The sequence below is a fragment of the Benincasa hispida genome, chromosome 7 (genome assembly GCF_027475165.1).
Source record: "Benincasa hispida cultivar pf3 chromosome 7, pf3_genome.v1.1, whole genome shotgun sequence".
Taxonomy (NCBI): domain Eukaryota; kingdom Viridiplantae; phylum Streptophyta; class Magnoliopsida; order Cucurbitales; family Cucurbitaceae; genus Benincasa; species Benincasa hispida.
The window spans coordinates 57,017,591-57,028,918 of NC_143484.1; positions in this window are offsets into that span (position 1 = coordinate 57,017,591).

The following is an 11,328-nucleotide window of genomic DNA, read 5'->3' on the forward strand; positions in this document are numbered from 1 at the left end:
CTCAAAGTGTGATTTAATGGGACAAGTGTCTTCAAATGAAGACAACACTTAGCCATGCAAAAGTTGGCATTTTCCACTCATAAATGTTGGATCTTTCCACTGACTTGGTCAAAGTTTGACTCTCAAAGTCAAAAGTCAAAAAATTTGATTTCCATTGCATTTTTTTACCTAGTCAACAACTTAACTTTTAATGCAATTTTGACCAATTCCATTTAATTTCAAAATTATTCTAATAATCAATTTTAAAATTAAATTAATATTAAATTAATATTAAATAATTTAATTAATTTAATTAAATATTAAATCCAACACTTATCCCAATTTATGTGAATCTCTATTCATAATCTTGATATTTAAATCTTATTTAAATATCTTCTATTTTCTCTCTCTTTATGTTTAATTCACAATTAAACAATAGGTTAAATATATTGTTAATATTTAACGCTTTTCTCCAAAAATCGAATTTGAACACTTCAAATTCATTCCTCACATTGTTCTAAGGTTTATTCCAATACGAGCTAGTAGGAGAACCTCATGGACCTATAGATCATGAGTTTCAACGATCCGCGATTAACCGGCTAAACTCTTTAACCTAATTAACCATCATTTGTTAACTACCGAGTCACTCCACTAACATCAAATAGTTGGAATCAAAGTTCATATCATATCAATGTCAAAGAAGTCAATGATTAAAACAAATTGAGAAAAGAACTTATATCTTCGACCATATTAAGCCTTCAACTACTTGATCTTCAGTCTTCCAAAGATTGGGTATGCCCACAAGAAAAGAAAAAAATCAATGTTTCACGTCCACTTCCGCTCGAACTTCAGCTTTCAAAATGCTAAGCATCTTCACATCAAAGAAAGATTGACCTTTGATATCTACTTTTGACCGTCTCAAAGTGACAAGTGATCAACATGAAAGAAATATGAAAACTTTGAAGGCAAAACCATTTCGTGAAGCAAACAATGACGAGAAATTTCATAGTCTTGTCCCTTCACACACGAAGAGGAAGTTGTTTGTTTTCATAAGTACAAAAGGTTCCTTCACGGTGAAGCCAAAACTCATTATATTGACGAATCCTACGAATGAAGAAGATGATTAAAGCCATGATGAAAGTAAAAAGTTCTAAAGTATAAATGTAACAACAACTCCTTATCGTAAGAGCCTAAACTGCATGTTGCTCTTGGTCTATATGAGCATAAAATGTGAATAAAAAAAAAAGGAAAATAAATAGTTAAACTATATGATGACATGATCCCTTTGTTGGGGATGATGCCCTAAACTTTCGTTGGGTCTTGTAGTTTGTAAATACTATATTGAACAAATGCTTGTGATGTAATAATATATGATATTTTCTTCACTATTGTCTATGAAACATGAGATATTTTAATTACTTTACCACAAACCAATAAACTAAGATCTCTGGTTGTCGTTGTAACTTAAGCATGTATGTGGAGACATATAGGTGGATCATGCCTTAAGTGATAACCAAGATGGTATGTAGTATATGGATATAGGAGGGAAACCTTATCTTGATGACATTACGGATGTGGCCCGCTTTGTAGAAGAGTTACAAGTGTTGTGACTTACTACAAATAGTATGATCTTGATCATTCATATGGAGACATGCGAGCGAGGGCGCCCTATACAAAAGAGTTTGTAAGATCAGATCACGAAGTGTTATAGTCTCGTTATATAACACCGTTCATGACAGAGACTTCACTTCACTAGGATGACCATAGGTAACATGAACTCAATCTTAAGTGAGTTGGAAACTTCTGCCTTTGAGGGCGGTCCTTTGATTTGCATGGGTGCGAGTGGCTAGATTGCCAACTCAAACCTACCACTTTGGGGATTCGTCTGATTGGGGAGCTGGGAACTCAGCTACACAAGATGGAATTCACACCTTCCCTGAAGCAGGGGTAAGTAGATAGATTGCTCCCCTAAGGGTTGATTCCGGGTTTGAACGATGTAGCACCAGATCAGTGGTACTTAAGGAGTTAGATGTAACTACAGGGGCAAAATGGTAAATTGGCTCAGCCATATTTACGAGCATCTGTGAAGGGTTATCGTACTGTTGGCTGGTTATATCCGATGGACACAGAAATATATTTATGGTGAGAAGAGTGCAGCTGTTGGTCTTTAGTGGAGTGCCTGGCAGTTAACGAATGGTGGATCTCGTGGCTAAAGAGTTTAGTCATCTATTCACGTACTATTGGAGCTTCAAGCCACAGGTCCATAAGGTCCCCTTGGTAGCTCAATGGATTCAAGTTGAGAATCAGTTTTTGGGTCAGTTTGAAGTGTTCAAATTGATAAGAGGGAGTTTGATTATATATGATATGATTAAACTGGTCAATTATATATGATATAGTTGACATGATGTATGAGATACATTAATTGGAGGGAAAAGGTATAAATATGATTTATATCTAGTGGAGGAGAAAAAGACTATGGTTTATATGTTGCATATGATGTGATATTAAAACAATAGGCTATAAATATAATATGATAAGTTAGTTATTATATTTATTTATAATTAAACAATTATGAGACAATTATTGGTGGTTTTTCTCCATAACCGTGTGTGAAAGTGGGAGGTTGCATTTAGTTTTTCATAACTGAAGGATAAAATGAAAATAGTCTTCAATTTTCAAAGAGATCGGGTAATCACTTCAGATTTGTACACTGCCCATCGTTTAGTTAATGAGAGCCTACATGATAACTCAAGTTTTCCTAAATGATCGTGTACACGCACTGTCGACCTGAACAATCGTATAGCTTTTACTAAACGATCACGCACGAGAGCGAGATTACCTAAATGACCGTCTAAAGATCAGACCCGATTACCTAAATGACCATTCACCTGTTTCTAAACGACAAAGCACCTGTCTATATGGTAGACACAAAATTTCTCCCATTTGCTTGATCGTTGAATACAATCGTAGTTTCCTCCTCCCCTCTACCAAATCCAGCAGAGCCCACACCTTATGGATTCTCATTCCGAGAATACCGAAGTTACTAAGTGGTGGTGTTCTCCTTACTGCGTGTTCATGTAGAAGACCGGTCGGTGGTGAACAACAGCGAGATTTGGTGGACGATTGGCTTGGCGTGCACAGCGATAGTGAGAGGTGTTGTTCCAAGCGAGAGCAAGAGATAAAAAGAAGAAGAGTTCTTCAAGAGGCATGTCTCTTGTTCATTTGTATTTGTTATTAAAAGCATGTTGTAATTTGATAGTAAATGCATAACTTGTATGTTTGTTTGTGAATGTTTTTATTTTTGTCACAATGAATTTGGAACGATCTTGCTTCCGCTCATAGGTACTCTTTGATAAGAGTTCCTTCAATTGGTATCAGAGCCAGGTTTTGATATTTCAAATCCATTGTTGTATAGAATAGCATTTACATTCGAGGTGGGTAAAACATGTCTAGATTATGTTTAAGTGTTAAATAGTTTTGCGAATGTGGGATTAATGGATTTTTCTGGGATGATACCTTTGGTTATTTTAATTTTTTTACATTCAAAGTTAATTGTAAGGGCTCTTGTGTTTTTAGGCGTATTAATTTTCTATTGAGTCTGTAATTCAAAGAGTTTGAATCACTGTGAGTCACTTGTGATGAAGTTTCAAGGCAAGAAGTTGCATAGTACTTCGAGGATGAAGACGACCAAGCATTGGTTAGGTCATGTAAACGATGAGGTAAGTGATCGTTGAGTATCAGATACTCGGCAGCATGTTAACACGCGCACACTAGATGATCGTATAGCACAGCAAGCTTCATCGCTTAATTACTGACTATGCGATCGCAGAGTAAATGTTACTTAAATGCTTGTTCTATGATCGTTTAGACGATCGTGCTTCACAGCAACATCGTCATCTAAATGATTGTTTAGACTTACGTGTTTGAATTCGATGCGCTAAACGATCGAGTGCCTCATGCTTCATTGCATTGTTAATGGTACTCGATCGTAGCTAAACGATCATGGATACTTGGCCTGTTTACTAAACGATTAGGGAGGCTTCGCTCGGGTGGTTCAAGACCTGGTTCGCCTGTGAACCGGTTTGTTCGATGGAGTTAATATAATAGATAGAATTTTATTTCCATTTTTTAGGCTGATCATCCCGATCCATTAGTCTTTGGTGAATGTACATAGGATGTATGTTTGATTATATGTCATATGGTATGTCATATAGTTGAAATCCCACCTTCGGTTATGCATTGATCATGCATCATCTCTATATTATAAGTGTTATGATATAGTTTGCATGATTTAAACTACATAAGAGTATGCTCATGCATCATATAATATAAAAGTTATATTTATGCATGCATTAAACATAGACATGCATCATCTTTTTTATTATAAATGTTATAGTATAAGGGTGTATGAAAGCATGTTTGCTTTGTTCATTACCAAGTATATAAGTGTTATATATAGTAACGAATGGACATTGCATGAAGCATGACACACAGGTTAAATTTATAAGAGTTATAAATACCTAGTTGTGCATGGCAATGTGTATGGGTTTTGGTTGTTTCTTTTATAAGAGTTATAAGGGAAATTAGAACTAAAATCTATAAGAAAGACATGCATACGAACTTAGGCTTGAATCATGGTTTTAAAAGTGTTTTAAAACTTAGTGGAGATAGACCTAAGATCAAGGTTCTGAAGAGATTAGTAACCTAAGGTTTAATATTTTAATCAGTTTAATAGGATTAAATTGACTAATAAAAGATTAAATATGTAGCAAATCTATCTATAAGGGATCTTTTGTCTAAGGCGGGTTCTGTCTAGGCTGGGGTATTTAAGCTGATAGAAGTGGAACACCCCTACTTGAAAACCTACCTGGAAAGGTGAATTAGATAGATTTGATGCATGCATGCAAATTTGAGGACAATCCGTTAAAGAGTTTAATGAGACTACTTGAACTTGTTTAATTTCAAAGACAAGAGTTGTTTTTTAGCAAATTAAATTGACTTGGATAAAATCAGTAACCGGATGGTCTAAGTTAATGAACTCCTAGGTAGAACATTCAGTGAGAGGTACTTGGGTATATGATACTTCATTTAAACCTCTTCGTGTTTCTCCCTTTATATTCACACTGTGAGATTTATCCTCGACCTTGTGGCACCCTAGGAGTGTCGTCCTAAAGGATGGTGTTTAGGTAGGTCAATATCAAGGTGAACAGAGAGAATGTTCATAGTAAGTGGGAGTGGGACGTGTGACAGCATATCCCAAGGTCTTTCTGATTAGGTTGGATAACGTTTCTGTGCATCGTCTCGAGGCACCCTAGGAGTGTCCCCCTATAGGATAGTAGTTTTGCACGATTCTTTATCTGATCTCTTGTATAGGATAAGGTCGCTTTAGTCTCTTGTCCTAATATGCTTTTTCCCTACGGTGGGCGCATTAGGGTGGGACTCTAGGGCTGAAAATGAGGGGTTACACTTACGCAGAATTGTTAAGGGTTAACAGTTCTGGTCCAAAAAATGTTGACTGTTAGGGTCAGTTACAAGAGTTGTTTCTGCCTAATGGTTGAGAGTGTCTCATCCTAGTGAAAAGACATCTGATCACCCAACCGGTGACGTTTGTCTTGCCTTGCTGGGGCATCATTGCGAAATAAAAGTCTTTTCACTTTGGGTACTTGGAAACTATTTTGCTAAAACTAAAATTGGTGTTAAAAATGTGGTATTACAGACTTATTAAGTTTGTTTTTTCAGCAATGTAAATATGGCTATTGACACATTAGCTCTTTTAAGTGCCGAAAAATTGACTGGCGAAAATTACGCTAGTTGAAAACACACGATCACAACCATATTAATCATCGATGACCTGAGGTTCATCCTTTAGAGGAGTGTTCTCCTATTCCACCTCAAAACGCCACTCGAAATGTTTAGGAGGCCTATGAGCGTTGGACACGGGTGAATGAGAAGGCTTGAGCTTACATCTTGGCCATTTTAACGACGTTTTGGCCAAGAAGCATGAGTCGATGGTCTTAGTGCGTGAGATCATGGAGTCCCTGCGGGGGATGTTCGGACAACCATCTGGACAACTCAGGCATGAAGCTCAAATGCATTTTCAACTCCAAAATGGAGGAAGGAATCTCTGTTCGTGAACATGTGCTTAATACGATGGTCCACTTCAATGTGGCGAAGATGAGGGTAGCCAAGTTAGCATCATCTTGGATTTGTTGCCGGATAGCTTCCTACAGTTTGTCAGTAATACGATTCTGAACAAAGTGGACTATACCCTTACAACTTTCCTCAATGAGTTGCAGACATTCCAATCCTTGCTAAAAAGTAAGGAGAAGAAGGTTTGTGAGGAAAATGATGCTTCGTCTTCAAAGATGTTCCATCGAGGTTCGACCTCAGGGACTAAGTCTGCACCTTCTACTTCTAACACTATCAAGTGGAAGAAGAAGAAGGGTGGTAAGGGGAAGGGGAAGGCGCCTGCTAACCTACAACCTATCGCCTAGCGGGGAAGATGACCAGCACCCATTGACAAAAGAAAATGTTTCCATTGCAACAAGGATGAGCATTGGAAGAGGAATTGTCCTCGCTGGATCAAGGAAAAGAAAAGAGCTAAGGCCAAGGAAAAATAAGGTAAATATGAATTACTAGTTTTAGAAACCTGTTTAGTGAAGAATGATGATTCTGCCTGGATTATTGACTCTAGAGCCACTAATCATGTTTGTTCTTCTTTTCAGGGGACTAGATCCTAGCGGCAGCTATAGGCTGAAGAGATGACGATGCTTGTAGGCACCGGACATGTCATCTTAACTGTGGTAGTGGGAGGGATCCAGTTGACTTTATAGAAGAAGTTTATCATTTTGCATGATGTTTATATAGTTCCCGAGTTAAAGAGGAACTTGATTTATGTAAAGTGTCTGATATAGTGTAATTATACTCTAAATTTAATTTGAATAAAGTGTTAATTCATAAAGATGGAGTTGAAATCTGTTCAGCAAATCTGGAAAATAACTTGTATGTGTTAAGGTCATTAGCAACGAGTTCCCTCCATAACATAGAGATGTTTAAAGCTGCTATAACTCAAAATAAACGACAAAAGGTTTCTCCAAAGGAAAATGCCCAACTTTGGCACCTTCGATTAGGACACATAAATCTCAATAGGATTGAGAGGTTTGTTAGAAATGGACTTTTAAGCGAGGTAGAGAAAGATTCTTTACCGGTGTGCGGATCACTAAAAGACTTTTTACTGGAAAAGGTTATCGAGCCAAAGCATCTCTAGAGTTAATGCATTCTGACCTTTGTGGTCCGATGAATGTGCGAGCCAGGGGAGGCTATGAGTATTTCATCACTTTTACTGATGATTACACTCGGTATGGGTATGTTTATTTGATGCAACAAAAGTCTGAATCCTTTGAAAGGTTCAAAGAGTTCAAGGCTGAAGTTGAAAATGCATTGGATAGATGGATTAAAACACTTCGATCAGATCGGGGTGGAGAGTTTTTGGTTTCGGGGTTCCAGAACTATTTGATAGAACATGGAATCATTTCCCAACTCTCAGCGCCAAATACACCTTACCAAAATGGTGTAGCGAAGAGGAGAAACAGAACCTTGTTGGACATGGTTTGATCGATGATGAGTTACGCTTCCTTATCAGACTCATTTTAGGGTTTTACAGAGGAGACTGCAGTGTATATCCTTAACTGTATTCCTTCCAAGAGTGTTTGAGAAAACTTTTAGAGTTATGGAACTGACGTAAAGCTAGTTTGTATCACTTTCGCATATGGGGTTGACAACACATGTGCTTGAGGCTAATCCAAAGAAATTGGAACCACGGTTGAGGTTGTGCCTTTTTATAGGCTACCTCAAAGGTACACGAGGGGGTTACTTTTATGATCCTACGAAAAACAGAGTGTTTATGTCTACGAACGCTACCTTTCTAGAGGAGGATCATATTAGGGAGCACAATCCACGTAGTAAGATCATGTTACGTGAGTTTTCCAATGAAACTACTGAAATTTCAACAAGAGTTGTTGAAGGGCCTGCTTCATTAGCAAGAGTTGTTGATGATAGTTCATCTGGTAGATCAGTTCCACCCTAAGAGTTGAGGGAACCTCGACGTAGTGGGAAGGTTGCGAACCCACCTATTTGCTATATGGGTTTCACGGAAATCCTGGCTATGATAGTCGATGGCAAGGTTGAGGATCTGTTGTCTATCAGAAGGCAATGGAGGATGTTGACCGGGATGTATGGGTCAAAGTCATGGATCTTGAGATGGAGTCGATGTATTTCAACTCAGTATGGGATCTTGTAGATCAGCCTGATGGGGTAAAATATAGGTTGCAAATTGATCTACAAGAGGAAACGGGGTGCCGATGAAAGGTGCAAACCTTCAAGTCTAGACTTGTGGTAAAGGGTTGTACCCAGATGGAGGGAGTTAACTATGAGGAGACTTTTTCACTTGTTGCCATGTTGAAGTCTATTCGTATCCTACTGTCTATTGCCGCATTTTATGACTATGAGATATAGCAAATCGATGTCAAGACTGCCTTTCTGAATGGTAATTTTGAGGAGACCATTTATTGGTGCAGCCCAAGGGATTCATAGCCCAGGGTCAAAAGCAAAAGGTTTGCAAACTGAATCGATCCATTTATGGGCTGAAACAGGCATCTCGATCTCGGAACATGCGGTTTGATACTATGATCAAATAGTACGGCTTTGACCAAAACGTTGATGAGCCTTGTGTCTACAAGAAAATCATCAACTGTTCACTAGTTTTCCTAGTGTTGTATGTAGATGATATCCTACTCATTGGGAATGATGCAGGTCTATTGATTACAGTTAAGAATTGGCTAGCGATCCAATTCCAAATGAAAGATTTGGGAGAGGCTCAGTTTGTTCTTGGTATTCAGTTCTTTCGGGATCAAAAGAACAAAGTGCTAGCGCTGTCTCAGGCATCATACATTGAAAATATGTTGCTCAAGTACTCGATGCAGAATTTCAAAAGGGGCTTACTGCCTTTCAGGCATGGAGTCACATTGTTTAAGGAAATGTGTCCTAAGAAACCTTAAGAGGTTAAGGAGATGAGACGGGTCCTCTATGCATCTATCGTTGGTAGTTTGATGCATGTGATGCTCTATACTAGATAGACATCTGCTACACTGTGGGGATAGTCAGTAGGTATCAGTCTAATCCAAGACAGGGTCACTAGATTGCAACCAAGAACATCCTCAAGTATCTTCGGAGAACAAGGGACTACATGCTCGTGTATGGAACTAAGGATTTGATCCTTACTAGATACACAGATTCTGACTTTCAGATTGATAAGGATTCTCGGAAATCCATTTCAGGGTCAGTTTTCACTCTTAACGGAGGAACTGTAGTGTGGCGAAGCATTAAGCAGAGGTGCATTGCTAACTCCACGATAGAGGCTGAGTATGTAGTGGCTTTTGAAGCTGCTAAGAAGATCGTTTGGCTCAGGAAGTTCCTGACTGATCTGGAAGTTGTTTCAGACATGTCTAGGCCCATCACTCTCTATTGTGATAATAGTGGTATTGTGGCGAACTCCAGGGAAGCTAGGAGTCACAAGCGCGACAAACATATAGAGCGGAAGTATCATCTCATCCACGAGATAGTGCATCGAGGGGATGTGATAGTCATGAAGATCGCTTCAGAGCACAACATTGTTGACCCATTTATGAAGGCTCTCACGACTACAATTTTTTAGGGTCACCTTCAGAGCATGGGTCTATGGGATCGCCCCCGACTGGACTAGGGCAAGTGGGAGTTTTTTTGTACTGAGCCTTAGTCCACTATTGTATTATTTTGTCGTTGTAATTTAAGCATGTATGTGGAGACATATAGGTGGATCATGCCTTAAGTTATAACCAAGATGGTATGTAGTATATGGATATAGGAGGGAAACCTTATCCTGATGACACTACGGATGTGGCCCACTTTGTAGAAGAGCTACAAGTGTTGTGACTTGCTACAGATGGTCTGATCCTGATCATTCATGTGGAGACATGCGAGGGGGGCATCCTATACAAAAGAGTTTCTATAAGACCGGACCACGAAGTGTTATAGTCTCGTTATATAACGTTGTTCATGATAGAGACTTCACTTCACTAGGATGACCATAGGTAACATGAACGGTAAATTGGCCCAACTGTACTCACAAGCATCTATGAAGGGTTATTGTATTGTTGACTGTTTATATCTGATGGACACATAAATATATCTTTGATGAGAAGAGTGCAGCTGCCAATCTTTAGTGGAGTGCCTGGCAGTCAACAAATGGTGGATCTCGTGGCTAAAGAGTTTAGTCATCTATTCACGTACCGTTTGAGCTTCAAGCCACAGGTCCATAAGGTCCCCTTGGTAGCTCAAGATTCAAGTTGAGAATCAGTTTTTGGGTCAGTTTGAAGTGTTCAAATTGATAAGAAGGAGTTTGATTATATATGATAAGATTAAACTGGTCGACTATATATGATATAGTTGACATAATGTATGAGATACATTGATTGTGATGGAACACGAGACATACGCAGCAGAATTAGACCTAATTACACTCTAATTGCTTCTAAACAAATGGAAATAAGCATGCAAATTGAAGTGGAAAAATAGTAAATTAATAGGATAAGATATAACCTTTGTAGCTTCTAAAAACCGTTTTTCCTCGCTGAACCTCGACCCAAACTCTTCTAGACCACCACTAGAATTGACCTACTATCCTCTGGACTCAGAACCGGATTGTGGGACCCGGTGGATGAAGAAAACGAGAGAGAGAAAATAGATGAAAAATAAGATGGATCTTTGTGTTGGGTTATGAATTTTTTTCAAAGAAAATACTTTTTTTTTTCAGCCTAAATTTGGAAATTTTTTTTGCAAAAATGGGCAAAAGTCTTTTAACTAAATTGAAAAGCCCAATTTATAAAAAAAAGCCATGCAATAATTGCATGAACCAAATCCATAAAAAACCCCACCTATAATCCACTATCTTAGTGGGCTTAATGTCTCCACTATAAACCAACACCTTGCCCACTATTTTGTTAGTAGAATTATCCAACAAAAGTTTGGATTTTCCCATTATCTAGTCAAAGGGCAAAACAATCATTTGGTCAAAGTCAAACTTTGACCAAAAAGTCAACATTTTGAGTTTTTATAATTTTTTTCGTGTTGACTAATTTTGACCTCCCGAGCATGAATCCGCATTCATTTTCTTGAAATTCAAATCAAATTTGAATATAAGGGCGGTCAAAGTTTGACTTTTCAAAGTCAAAAAGTCAACTCTTTGAATTTTTATATATTTGACCATTTCCATTATTTCCGAGCTTCTGAATATGAACGTATTCATATTCTTGA